The sequence below is a fragment of the Lissotriton helveticus genome, chromosome 11 (assembly GCF_964261635.1).
Source record: "Lissotriton helveticus chromosome 11, aLisHel1.1, whole genome shotgun sequence".
In the NCBI taxonomy this organism is placed as follows: Eukaryota; Metazoa; Chordata; class Amphibia; order Caudata; family Salamandridae; genus Lissotriton; species Lissotriton helveticus.
Window position 1 is genome coordinate 1160619404 of NC_136072.1, and position 15674 is coordinate 1160635077.

Genomic DNA, 15674 nt, shown 5'->3' on the forward strand with positions numbered 1-15674 from the left:
ATACACCTGTGATAGGAGGACCATGAAGATCTCAAGGAAACACTGTGATAGGAGGACCATGAAGATCTCAAGGACACACTGTGATAGGAGGACCAAGAAGATCTCAAGGACACACTGTGAAAGATGGACCATGAATATCTATGGGATACCCCTGTGATAGGAGGACCAAGAAGATCTCAAGGAAACACTGTGATAGGAGGACCATGAATATCTCAAGGACACACTTTGATAGGAGGACCAAGACGATCTCAAGGACACACTGTGATAGGAGGAGCATGAAGATCTCAGGGATACCCCTGTGATAGGAGGACCAAGACGATCTCAAGGACACACTGTGATAGGAGGACCAAGAAGATCTCGAAGACACACTGTGATAGGAGGACCATGAAGATCTCAGGGATACCCCTGTGATAGGAGGACCAAGAAGATCTCAAGGACACACTGTGATAGGAGGACCATGAAGATCTCAAGGACACACTGTGATAGGAGGACCAAGAAGATCTCAAGGACACACTGTGATAGGAGGACCAGGAAGATCTCAGGGATACCCCTGTGATAGGAGGAACATGAACATCTCAAGGAAACACTGTGAAAGGAGGACCATGAAGATCTCAAGGACACACTGTGATATAAGGACCACGAAGATCTCAGGGACACACTGTGATAGGAGGACCATGAAGATCTCAAGGACACACTGTGATAGGAGGACCAAGACGATCTCAAGGACACACTGTGATATGAGGACCATGAAGATCTCAAGGACTCACGGTGATAGGAGGACCAGGAAGATATCAGGGATACCCATGTGATAGGAGGACCAAGAAGATCTCAAGGACACACTGTGATAGGAGGACCATGAAGATCTCAAGGACACACTGTGATAAGAGGACCACAAAGATCTCAAGGACACACTGTGATAGGAGGACCATGAAGATCTCAGGGATACCCCTGTCATAGGAGGACTATGAAGATCTCAAGGACACACTGTGATTGAAGGACCAAGAAGATCTCAAGGATACATTGTGATAGGAGGACCAAGAAGATCTCAAGGACACACTGTGATAGGAGGAACATGAAGATCTCAGGGATACCCCTGTGATAGGAGGACCATGAAGATCTCAAGGACACACTGTAATAGGAGGACCAAGAAGATCTCAAGGACACACTGTGATCGGAGGACCATGAAGATCTCAGGGATGCCCCTGTGATAGGAGGACCATGAAGATCTCAGGGACACCCCTGTGATAGGAGGACCAAGAAGATCTCAAGGACACACTGTGATAGGAGGACCATGAAGATCTCAAGGACACACTGTGATAGGAGGACCAAGAAGATCCCAAGGAAAAGGACACACTGTGATAGGAGGACCAAGAAGATCTCAAGGACATACTGTGATAGGAGGACTGCGGAAGATTTCAGGGACCCCTGTGATAGGAGGAACAAAGAAGATCTTAAGGACAGACTGTAATAGGAGGAACAAAGACGAGCTCAAGGACACACTGTGATAGGAGGACCAAGAAGATCTCAAGGACACACTGTGATAGGAGGACCATGAAGATCTCAGGGATACCCCTGTGATAGGAGGACCAAGAAGATCTCAAGGACACACTGTGATAGTAGGACCAAGACGATCTCAAGGACACACTGTGATATGAGGACCATGAGGATCTCAGGGACTCACTGTGATAGGAGGACCATGAAGATCTCAGGGACACACTGTGATATGAGGACCATAAAGATCTCAGGGATACCCCTGTGATAGGAGGACCAAGAATATCTCAAGGACACACTGTGATAGGAGGACCATGAAGATCTCAAGGACACACTGTGATAGGAGGACCACGAAGATCTCAAGGACACACGGTGATAGGAGGACCATGAAGATCTCAGGGATACCTCTGTGATAGGAGGACCAAGAAGATCTCAAGGACACACTGTGATAGGAGGACCATGAAGATCTCTAGGACACACTGTGATCGGAGGACCATGAAGATCTCAGGGATACCCCTGTGATAGGAGGACCATGAAGATCTCAAGGACACACTGTGATAGGAGGCCCACGAAGATCTCAAGGACACACGGTGATAGGAGGACCATGAAGATCTCAGGGATACCTCTGTGATAGGAGGACCAAGAAGATCTCAAAGACACACTGTGATAGGAGGACCAAGACGATCTCAAGGACACACTGTGATATAAGGACCACGAAGAACTCAGGGACACACTGTGATAGGAGGACCATGAAGATCTCAAGGACACACTGTGATAGGAGGACCAAGACGATCTCAAGGACACACTGTGATATGAGGACCATGAAGATCTCAAGGACTCACGGTGATAGGAGGACCAGGAAGATATCAGGGATACCCATGTGATAGGAGGACCAAGAAGATCTCAAGGACACACTGTGATAGGAGGACCATGAAGATCTCAAGGACACACTGTGATAAGAGGACCACAAAGATCTCAAGGACACACTGTGATAGGAGGACCATGAAGATCTCAGGGATACCCCTGTCATAGGAGGACTATGAAGATCTCAAGGACACACTGTGATTGAAGGACCAAGAAGATCTCAAGGATACATTGTGATAGGAGGACCAAGAAGATCTCAAGGACACACTGTGATAGGAGGAACATGAAGATCTCAGGGATACCCCTGTGATAGGAGGACCATGAAGATCTCAAGGACACACTGTAATAGGAGGACCAAGAAGATCTCAAGGACACACTGTGATAGGAGGACCATGAAGATCTCAGGGATACCCCTGTGACAGAAGGACCAAGAAAATCTCAAGGACACACTGTGATAGGAGGACCAAGAAGATCTCAAGGACACACTGTGATCGGAGGACCATGAAGATCTCAGGGATGCCCCTGTGATAGGAGGACCATGAAGATCTCAGGGACACCCCTGTGATAGGAGGACCAAGAAGATCTCAAGGACACACTGTGATAGGAGGACCATGAAGATCTCAAGGACACACTGTGATAGGAGGACCAAGAAGATCCCAAGGAAAAGGACACACTGTGATAGGAGGACCAAGAAGATCTCAAGGACATACTGTGATAGGAGGACTGCGGAAGATTTCAGGGACCCCTGTGATAGGAGGAACAAAGAAGATCTTAAGGACAGACTGTAATAGGAGGAACAAAGACGAGCTCAAGGACACACTGTGATAGGAGGACCAAGAAGATCTCAAGGACACACTGTGATAGGAGGACCATGAAGATCTCAGGGATACCCCTGTGATAGGAGGACCAAGAAGATCTCAAGGACACACTGTGATAGTAGGACCAAGACGATCTCAAGGACACACTGTGATATGAGGACCATGAGGATCTCAGGGACTCACTGTGATAGGAGGACCATGAAGATCTCAGGGACACACTGTGATATGAGGACCATAAAGATCTCAGGGATACCCCTGTGATAGGAGGACCAAGAATATCTCAAGGACACACTGTGATAGGAGGACCATGAAGATCTCAAGGACACACTGTGATAGGAGGACCACGAAGATCTCAAGGACACACGGTGATAGGAGGACCATGAAGATCTCAGGGATACCTCTGTGATAGGAGGACCAAGAAGATCTCAAGGACACACTGTGATAGGAGGACCATGAAGATCTCTAGGACACACTGTGATCGGAGGACCATGAAGATCTCAGGGATACCCCTGTGATAGGAGGACCATGAAGATCTCAAGGACACACTGTGATAGGAGGCCCACGAAGATCTCAAGGACACACGGTGATAGGAGGACCATGAAGATCTCAGGGATACCTCTGTGATAGGAGGACCAAGAAGATCTCAAAGACACACTGTGATAGGAGGACCAAGACGATCTCAAGGACACACTGTGATATAAGGACCACGAAGAACTCAGGGACACACTGTGATAGGAGGACCATGAAGATCTCAAGGACACACTGTGATAGGAGGACCAAGACGATCTCAAGGACACACTGTGATATGAGGACCATGAAGATCTCAAGGACACACGGTGATAGGAGGACCACGAAGATATCAGGGATACCCATGTGATAGGAGGACCAAGAAGATCTCAAGGACACACTGTGATAGGAGGACCATGAAGATCTCAAGGACACACTGTGATAAGAGGACCACAAAGATCTCAAGGACACACTGTGATAGGAGGACCATGAAGATCTCAGGGATACCCCTGTCATAGGAGGACTATGAAGATCTCAAGGACACACTGTGATTGGAGGACCAAGAAGATCTCAAGGATACATTGTGATAGGAGGACCAAGAAGATCTCAAGGACACACTGTGATAGGAGGAACATGAAGATCTCAAGGATACCCCTGTGATAGGAGGACCATGAAGATCTCAAGGACACACTGTAATAGGAGGACCAAGAAGATCTCAAGGACACACTGTGATAGGAGGACCATGAAGATCTCAGGGATACCCCTGTGACAGAAGGACCAAGAAAATCTCAAGGACACACTGTGATAGGAGGACCAAGAAGATCTCAAGGACACACTGTGATCGGAGGACCATGAAGATCTCAGGGATGCCCCTGTGATAGGAGGACCATGAAGATCTCAGGGACACCCCTGTGATAGGAGGACCAAGAAGATCTCAAGGACACACTGTGATAGGAGGACCATGAAGATCTCAAGGACACACTGTGATAGGAGGACCAAGAAGATCCCAAGGAAAAGGACACACTGTGATAGGAGGACCAAGAAGATCTCAAGGACATACTGTGATAGGAGGACTGCGGAAGATTTCAGGGACCCCTGTGATAGGAGGAACAAAGAAGATCTTAAGGACAGACTGTAATAGGAGGAACAAAGACGAGCTCAAGGACACACTGTGATAGGAGGACCAAGAAGATCTCAAGGACACACTGTGATAGGAGGACCATGAAGATCTCAGGGATACCCCTGTGATAGGAGGACCAAGAAGATCTCAAGGACACACTGTGATAGTAGGACCAAGACGATCTCAAGGACACACTGTGATATGAGGACCATGAAGATCTCAGGGACTCACTGTGATAGGAGGACCATGAAGATCTCAGGGACACACTGTGATATGAGGACCATAAAGATCTCAGGGATACCCCTGTGATAGGAGGACCAAGAATATCTCAAGGACACACTGTGATAGGAGGACCATGAAGATCTCAAGGACACACTGTGATAGGAGGACCATGAAGATCTCAAAGACACACTGTGATAGGAGGACCATGAAGATCTCAGGGATACCCCCGTGATAGGAGGACCATGGAGATCTCAGGGATACCCCTGTGATAGGAGGACCAAGAAAATCTCAAGGACAGACTGTGATAGGAGGACCATGAAGATCTCAAGGACACACTGTGATAGGAGGACCATGAAGATCTCAGGGATACCCCTGTGATAGGAGGACCATGAAGATCTCAGGGATACCCCTGTGATAGGAGGACCAAGAAGATCTCAAGGACACACTGTGATAGGAGGACCATGAAGATCGCAAGGACACACTGTGATAGGAGGACTAAGAAGATCTAAAGGACACACTGTGATAGGAGGACCAGGAAGATCTCAGGGATAACCCTGTGATAGGAGGACCATGAAGATCTCAAGGAAACACTGTGAAAGGAGGACCATGAAGATCTCAAGGACACACTGTGATAGGAGGACCAAGAAGATCTCAAGGACACATTGTGATAGGAGGACCAAGAAGATCTCAAGGACACACTGTGATAGGAGGACCATGAAGATCTCAGGGATACCCCTGTGATAGGAGGATCAAGAAGATCTCAAGGACACACTGTGATAGGATGACCATGAAGATCTCAAGGACACACTGTGATAGGAGGACCAAGAAGATCTCAAGGCCACACTGTGATAGGAGGACCATGAATATCTCAAGGACACACTGTGATAGGAGAACCAAGAAGATCTCAAGGACACACTGTGATAGGAGGACCATGCAGATCTCAGGGATACCCCTGTGATAGGAGGACCAAGAAGATCTCAAGGAAACACTGTGATAGGAGGACCATGAAGATCTCAAGGACACACTGTGATAGGACGACCATGAAGATCTCAAAGGACACACTGTGATAGGACGACGATGAAGATCTCTGGGATACCCCTGTGATAGGAGGACCAAGAAGATCTCAAGGACACACTGTGATAGGAGGACCATGAAGATATCAGGGATACCCCTGTGATATGAGGACCATGAAGATCTCAAGGAAACGATGTGATAGGAGGACCATGAAGATCTCAATGACACAATGTGATAGGAGGACCAAGAAGATCTCAAGGACACACTGTGATAGGAGGACCATGAAGATCTCAGGGATACCCCAGTGATAGGAGGACCATGAAGATCTCAAGGAAACACTGTGATAGGAGGACCATGAAGATCTCAAGGATACCCCTGTGATAGGAGGACCATGAAGATCTCAAGGAAACACTGTGATAGGAGGACCATGAAGATCTCAAGGACACAATGTGATAGGAGAACCAAGAAGATCTCAAGGACACACTGTGATAGGAGGACCATGAAGATCTCAGGGATACCCCTGTGATAGGAGGACCATGAAGATCTCAAGGAAACACTGTGATAGGAGGACCATGAAGATCTCAAGGGCACACTGTGATAGGAGAACCAAGAAGATCTCAAGAACACATTGTGATAGGAGGACCAAGAAGATCTCAAGGACACACTGTGTTAGGAGGACTATGAAGATCTCTGGGATACCCCTGTGATAGGAGGATCAAGACGATCTCAAGGACACACTGTGATAGGAGGACCATGAAGATCTCAAGGACACACTGTGATAGGAGGAACAAGAAGATCTCAAGGACACACTGTGATAGGAGGACCATGAAGAACTCAGGGATACCCCTGTGATAGGAGGACCAAGAAGATCTAAAGGAAACACTGTGATAGGAGGACCATGAAGATCTCAAGGACACACTGTGATAGGAGGACCAAGAAGATCTCAAGGACACACTGTGATAGGAGGACCATGAAGATATCAGGGATACCCCTGTGATAGGAGGACCAAGACGATCTCAAGGACACACTGTGATAGGAGGACCAAGAAGATCTTAAGGGCAAACTATGATAGGAGGACCATGAAGATCTCAGGGATACCCCTGTGATAGGAGGACCATGAAGATCTCAAGGAAACACTGTGATAGGAGGACCATGAAGATCTCAAGGACACACTGTGATAGGAGGACCAAGAAGATCTCAAGGACACACTGTGATAGGAGGACCAGGACACACTGTGATAGGAGGACCAAGAAGATCTCAAGGACACACTGTGATAGGAGGACCAGGAAGATATCAGGGATACCCCTGTGATAGGAGGACCATGAAGATCTCAAGGAAACACTGTGATAGGAGGACCATGAAGATCTCAAGGACACACTGTGATAGGAGAACCAAGAAGATCTCAAGGACACATTGTGATGGGAGGACCAAGAAGATCTCAAGGACACACTGTGATCGGAGGACCATGAAGATCTCAGGGATACCCCTGTGATAGAAGGATCAAGAAGATCTCAAGGACACACTGTAATAGGAGGACCATGAAGATCTCAATGACACACTGTGATAGGAGGACCAAGAAGATCTCAAGGACACACTGTGAAAGATGGACCATGAATATCTATGGGATACCCCTGTGATAGGAGGACCAAGAAGATCTCAAGGAAACACTGTGATAGGAGGACCATGAATATCTCAAGGACACACTTTGATAGGAGGACCAAGACGATCTCAAGGACACACTGTGATAGGAGGAGCATGAAGATCTCAGGGATACCCCTGTGATAGGAGGACCAAGACGATCTCAAGGACACACTGTGATAGGAGGACCAAGAAGATCTCGAAGACACACTGTGATAGGAGGACCATGAAGATCTCAGGGATACCCCTGTGATAGGAGGACCAAGAAGATCTCAAGGACACACTGTGATAGGAGGACCATGAAGATCTCAAGGACACACTGTGATAGGAGGACCAAGAAGATCTCAAGGACACACTGTGATAGGAGGACCAGGAAGATCTCAGGGATACCCCTGTGATAGGAGGAACATGAACATCTCAAGGAAACACTGTGAAAGGAGGACCATGAAGATCTCAAGGACACACTGTGATATAAGGACCACGAAGATCTCAGGGACACACTGTGATAGGAGGACCATGAAGATCTCAAGGACACACTGTGATAGGAGGACCAAGACGATCTCAAGGACACACTGTGATATGAGGACCATGAAGATCTCAAGGACTCACGGTGATAGGAGGACCAGGAAGATATCAGGGATACCCATGTGATAGGAGGACCAAGAAGATCTCAAGGACACACTGTGATAGGAGGACCATGAAGATCTCAAGGACACACTGTGATAAGAGGACCACAAAGATCTCAAGGACACACTGTGATAGGAGGACCATGAAGATCTCAGGGATACCCCTGTCATAGGAGGACTATGAAGATCTCAAGGACACACTGTGATTGAAGGACCAAGAAGATCTCAAGGATACATTGTGATAGGAGGACCAAGAAGATCTCAAGGACACACTGTGATAGGAGGAACATGAAGATCTCAGGGATACCCCTGTGATAGGAGGACCATGAAGATCTCAAGGACACACTGTAATAGGAGGACCAAGAAGATCTCAAGGACACACTGTGATAGGAGGACCATGAAGATCTCAGGGATACCCCTGTGACAGAAGGACCAAGAAAATCTCAAGGACACACTGTGATAGGAGGACCAAGAAGATCTCAAGGACACACTGTGATCGGAGGACCATGAAGATCTCAGGGATGCCCCTGTGATAGGAGGACCATGAAGATCTCAGGGACACCCCTGTGATAGGAGGACCAAGAAGATCTCAAGGACACACTGTGATAGGAGGACCATGAAGATCTCAAGGACACACTGTGATAGGAGGACCAAGAAGATCCCAAGGAAAAGGACACACTGTGAGAGGAGGACCAAGAAGATCTCAAGGACATACTGTGATAGGAGGACTGCGGAAGATTTCAGGGACCCCTGTGATAGGAGGAACAAAGAAGATCTTAAGGACAGACTGTAATAGGAGGAACAAAGACGAGCTCAAGGACACACTGTGATAGGAGGACCAAGAAGATCTCAAGGACACACTGTGATAGGAGGACCATGAAGATCTCAGGGATACCCCTGTGATAGGAGGACCAAGAAGATCTCAAGGACACACTGTGATAGTAGGACCAAGACGATCTCAAGGACACACTGTGATATGAGGACCATGAGGATCTCAGGGACTCACTGTGATAGGAGGACCATGAAGATCTCAGGGACACACTGTGATATGAGGACCATAAAGATCTCAGGGATACCCCTGTGATAGGAGGACCAAGAATATCTCAAGGACACACTGTGATAGGAGGACCATGAAGATCTCAAGGACACACTGTGATAGGAGGACCATGAAGATCTCAAAGACACACTGTGATAGGAGGACCATGAAGATCTCAGGGATACCCCCGTGATAGGAGGACCATGGAGATCTCAGGGATACCCCTGTGATAGGAGGACCAAGAAAATCTCAAGGACAGACTGTGATAGGAGGACCATGAAGATCTCAAGGACACACTGTGATAGGAGGACCATGAAGATCTCAGGGATACCCCTGTGATAGGAGGACCATGAAGATCTCAGGGATACCCCTGTGATAGGAGGACCAAGAAAATCTCAAGGACACACTGTGATAGGAGGACCATGAAGATCTCAAGGACACACTGTGATAGGAGGACCAAGAAGATCTCAAGGACACACTGTGATAGGAGGACCAGGAAGATCTCAGGGATAACCCTGTGATAGGAGGACCATGAAGATCTCAAGGAAACACTGTGAAAGGAGGACCATGAAGATCTCAAGGACACACTGTGATAGGAGGACCAAGAAGATCTCAAGGACACATTGTGATAGGAGGACCAAGAAGATCTCAAGGACACACTGTGATAGGAGGACCATGAAGATCTCAGGGATACCCCTGTGATAGGAGGATCAAGAAGATCTCAAGGACACACTGTGATAGGATGACCATGAAGATCTCAAGGACACACTGTGATAGGAGGACCAAGAAGATCTCAAGGCCACACTGTGATAGGAGGACCATGAATATTCCAAGGACACACTGTGATAGGAGAACCAAGAAGATCTCAAGGACACACTGTGATAGGAGGACCATGCAGATCTCAGGGATACCCCTGTGATAGGAGGACCAAGAAGATCTCAAGGAAACACTGTGATAGGAGGACCATGAAGATCTCAAGGACACACTGTGATAGGACGACCATGAAGATCTCAAAGGACACACTGTGATAGGACGATGATGAAGATCTCTGGGATACCCCTGTGATAGGAGGACCAAGAAGATCTCAAGGACACACTGTGATAGGAGGACCATGAAGATATCAGGGATACCCCTGTGATATGAGGACCATGAAGATCTCAAGGAAACGATGTGATAGGAGGACCATGAAGATCTCAATGACACAATGTGATAGGAGGACCAAGAAGATCTCAAGGACACACTGTGATAGGAGGACCATGAAGATCTCAGGGATACCCCAGTGATAGGAGGACCATGAAGATCTCAAGGAAACACTGTGATAGGAGGACCATGAAGATCTCAAGGATACCCCTGTGATAGGAGGACCATGAAGATCTCAAGGAAACACTGTGATAGGAGGACCATGAAGATCTCAAGGACACAATGTGATAGGAGAACCAAGAAGATCTCAAGGACACACTGTGATAGGAGGACCATGAAGATCTCAGGGATACCCCTGTGATAGGAGGACCATGAAGATCTCAAGGAAACACTGTGATAGGAGGACCATGAAGATCTCAAGGGCACACTGTGATAGGAGAACCAAGAGGATCTCAAGAACACATTGTGATAGGAGGACCAAGAAGATCTCAAGGACACACTGTGTTAGGAGGACTATGAAGATCTCTGGGATACCCCTGTGATAGGAGGATCAAGACGATCTCAAGGACACACTGTGATAGGAGGACCATGAAGATCTCAAGGACACACTGTGATAGGAGGACCAAGAAGATCTCAAGGACACACTGTGATAGGAGGACCATGAAGAACTCAGGGATACCCCTGTGATAGGAGGACCAAGAAGATCTAAAGGAAACACTGTGATAGGAGGACCATGAAGATCTCAAGGACACACTGTGATAGGAGGACCAAGAAGATCTCAAGGACACACTGTGATAGGAGGACCATGAAGATATCAGGGATACCCCTGTGATAGGAGGACCAAGATGATCTCAAGGACACACTGTGATAGGAGGACCAAGAAGATCTTAAGGGCAAACTATGATAGGAGGACCATGAAGATCTCAGGGATACCCCTGTGATAGGAGGACCATGAAGATCTCAAGGAAACACTGTGATAGGAGGACCATGAAGATCTCAAGGACACACTGTGATAGGAGGACCAACAAGATCTCAAGGACACACTGTGATAGGAGGACCAGGACACACTGTGATAGGAGGACCAAGAAGATCTCAAGGACACACTGTGATAGGAGGACCAGGAAGATCTCAGGGATACCCCTGTGATAGGAGGACCATGAAGATCTCAAGGAAACACTGTGATAGGAGGACGATGAAGATCTCAAGGACACACTGTGATAGGAGAACCAAGAAGATCTCAAGGACACATTGTGATGGGAGGACCAAGAAGATCTCAAGGACACACTGTGATCGGAGGACCATGAAGATCTCAGGGATACCCCTGTGATAGAAGGATCAAGAAGATCTCAAGGACACACTGTAATAGGAGGACCATGAAGATCTCAATGACACACTGTGATAGGAGGACCAAGAAGATCTCGAAGACACACTGTGATAGGAGGACCATGAAGATCTCATGGATACCCCTGTGATAGGAGGACCAAGAAGATCTCAAGGACACACTGTGATAGGAGGACCATGAAGATCTCAAGGACACACTGTGATAGGAGGACCAAGAAGATCTCAAGGACACACTGTGATAGGAGGAGCATGAAGATCTCAGGGACACACTGTGATAGGAGGAGCATGAAGATCTCAGGGATACCCCTGTGATAGGAGGACCAAGACGATCTCAAGGACACACTGTGATAGGAGGAGCATGAAGATCTCAGGGATACCCCTGTGATAGGAGGACCAAGACGATCTCAAGGACACACTGTGATAGGAGGACCAAGAAGATCTCGAAGACACACTGTGATAGGAGGACCATGAAGATCTCATGGATACCCCTGTGATAGGAGGACCAAGAAGATCTCAAGGACACACTGTGATAGGAGGACCATGAAGATCTCAAGGACACACTGTGATAGGAGGACCAAGAAGATCTCAAGGACACACTGTGATAGGAGGACCAGGAAGATCTCAGGGATACCCCTGTGATAGGAGGAACATGAACATCTCAAAGAAACACTGTGAAAGGAGGACCATGAAGATCTCAAGGACACACTGTGATAGGAGGACCAAGAAGATCTCAAGGACACATTGTGATAGGAGGACCAAGAAGATCTCAAGGACACACTGTGATAGGAGGACCATGAAGATCCCTGGGATACCCCTGTGATAGGAGGATCAAGAAGATCTCAAGGACACACTGTGATAGGATGACCATGAAGATCTCAAGGACACACTGTGATAGGAGGAGCAAGAAGATCTCAAGGACACACTGTGATAGGAGGACCATGAATATCTCAAGGACACACTGTGATAGGAGAACCAAGAAGATGTCAAGGACACACTGTGATAGGAGGACCATGAATATATCAGGGATACCCCTGTGATAGGAGGACCATAAAGATCTCAAGGAAACTCTGTGATAGGAGGACCATGAAGATCTAAAGGACACAATGTGATAGGAGGACCAAGAAGATCTCAAGGACACACTGTGATAGGAGGACCATGAAGATCTCAGGGATACCCCTGTGATAGGAGGACCATGAAGATCTCAAGGAAACACTGTCATAGGAGGACCATGAAGATCACAAGGATACCCCTGTGATAGGAGGACCATGAAGATCTCAAGGAAACACTGTGATAGGAGGACCATGAAGATCTCAAGGACACAATGTGATAGGAGAACCAAGAAGATCTCAAGGACACACTGTGATAGGAGGACCATCAAGATCTCCGGGATACACCTGTGATAGGAGGACCATGAAGATCTCAAGGAAACACTGTGATAGGAGGACCATGAAGATCTCAAGGACACACTGTGATAGGATGACCAAGAAGATCTCAAAGACACACTGTGATAGGAGGACCAAGACGATCTCAAGGACACACTGTGATATGAGGACCACGAAGATCTCAGGGACACACTGTGATAGGAGGACCATGAAGATCTCAAGGACACACTGTGATAGGAGGACCAAGACGATCTCAAGGACACACTGTGATATGAGGACCATGAAGATCTCAAGGACACACGGTGAAAGGAGGACCACGAAGATATCAGGGATACCCCTGTGATAGGAGGACCAAGAAGATCTCAAGGACACACTGTGATAGGAGGACCATGAAGATCTCAAGGACACACTGTGATAAGAGGACCACGAAGATCTCAAGGACACACTGTGATAGGAGGACCATGAAGATCTCAGGGATACCCCTGTCATAGGAGGACTATGAAGATCTCAAGGACACACTGTGATTGGAGGACCAAGAAGATCTCAAGGATACATTGTGATAGGAGGACCAAGAAGATCTCAAGAACACACTGTGATAGGAGGAACATGAAGATCTCAGGGATACCCCTGTGATAGGAGGAACATGAAGATCTCAAGGACACACTGTAATAGGAGGACCAAGAAGATCTCAAGGACACACTGTGATAGGAGGACCATGAAGATCTCAGGGATACCCCTGTGACAGAAGGACCAAGAAAATCTCAAGGACACACTGTGAGAGGAGGACCAAGAAGATCTCAAGGACACACTATGATCGGAGGACCATGAAGATCTCAGGGATGCCCCTGTGATAGGAGGACCATGAAGATCTCAGGGACACCCCTGTGATAGGAGGACCAAGAAGATCTCAAGGACACACTGTGATAGGAGGACCATGAAGATCTCAAGGACACACTGTGATAGGAGGACCAAGAAGATCTCAAGGAAAAGGACACACTGTGATAGGAGGACCAAGAAGATCTCAAGGACATACTGTGATAGGAGGACTGCGGAAGATTTCAGGGACCCCTGTGATAGGAGGAACAAAGAAGATCTCAAGGACAGACTGTAATAGGAGGAACAAAGACGCGCTCAAGGACACACTGTGATAGGAGGACCAAGAAGATCTCAAGGACACACTGTGATAGGAGGACCATGAAGATCTCAGGGATACCCCTGTGATAGGAGGACCAAGAAGATCTCAAGGACACACTGTGATAGGAGGACCAAGACGATCTCAAGGACACACTGTGATATGAGGACCATGAAGATCTCAGGGACACACTGTGATAGGAGGACCATGAAGATCTCAGGGACACACTGTGATATGAGGACCATAAAGATCCTGTGATAGGAGGACCAAGAATATCTCAAGGACACACTGTGATAGGAGGACCATGAAGATCTCAAGGACAAACTGTGATAGGAGGACCATGAAGATCTCAAAGACACACTGTGATAGGAGGACCATGAAGATCTCAGGGATACCCCCGTGATAGGAGGACCAAGAAGATCTCAGGGATATCCCTGTGATAGGAGGACCAAGAAGATCTCAAGGACAGACTGTGATAGGAGGACCATGAAGATCTCAAGGACACACTGTGATAGGAGGACCAGGAAGATCTCAGGGATACCCCTGTGATAGGAGGACCATGAAGATCTCAAGGAAACACTGTGATAGGAGGACCATGAAGATCTCAATGATACACTGTGATAGGAGAACCAAGAAGATCTCAAGGACACGTTGTGATGGGAGGACCAAGAAGATCTCAAGGACACACTGTGATAGGAGGACCATGAAGATCTCAAGGACACACTGTGATAGGAGGACAAAGAAGATCTCAAGGACACACTGTGATAGGAGGACCATGAATATCAATGGGATACCCCTGTAATAGGAGGACCAAGAAGATCTCAAGGAAACACTGTGATAGGAGGACCATGAATATCTCAAGGACACACTGTGATAGGAGGACCAAGACGATCTCAAGGACACACTGTGATAGGAGGAGCATGAAGATCTCAGGGATACCCCTGTTATAGGAGGACCAAGACGATCTCAAGGACACACTGTGATAGAAGGACCAAGAAGATCTCAAGGACACACTGTGATAGGAGGACCATGAAGATCTCGGGGATACCCCTGTGATAGGAGGACCATGAAGATCTCAGGGATACCCCTGTGATAGGAGGACCAAGAAGATCTCAAGGACACACTGTGATAGGAGGACCATGAAGATCTCAAGGACACACTGTGATAGGAGGACCAAGAAGATCTCAAGGACACACTGTGATAGGAGGACCAAGAAGATCTCAAGGACACACTGTGATCGGAGGACCATGAAGATCTCAGGGATACCCCTGTGATAGAAGGATCAAGAAGATCTCAAGGACACACTGTAATAGGAGGACCATGAAGATCTCAATGACACACTG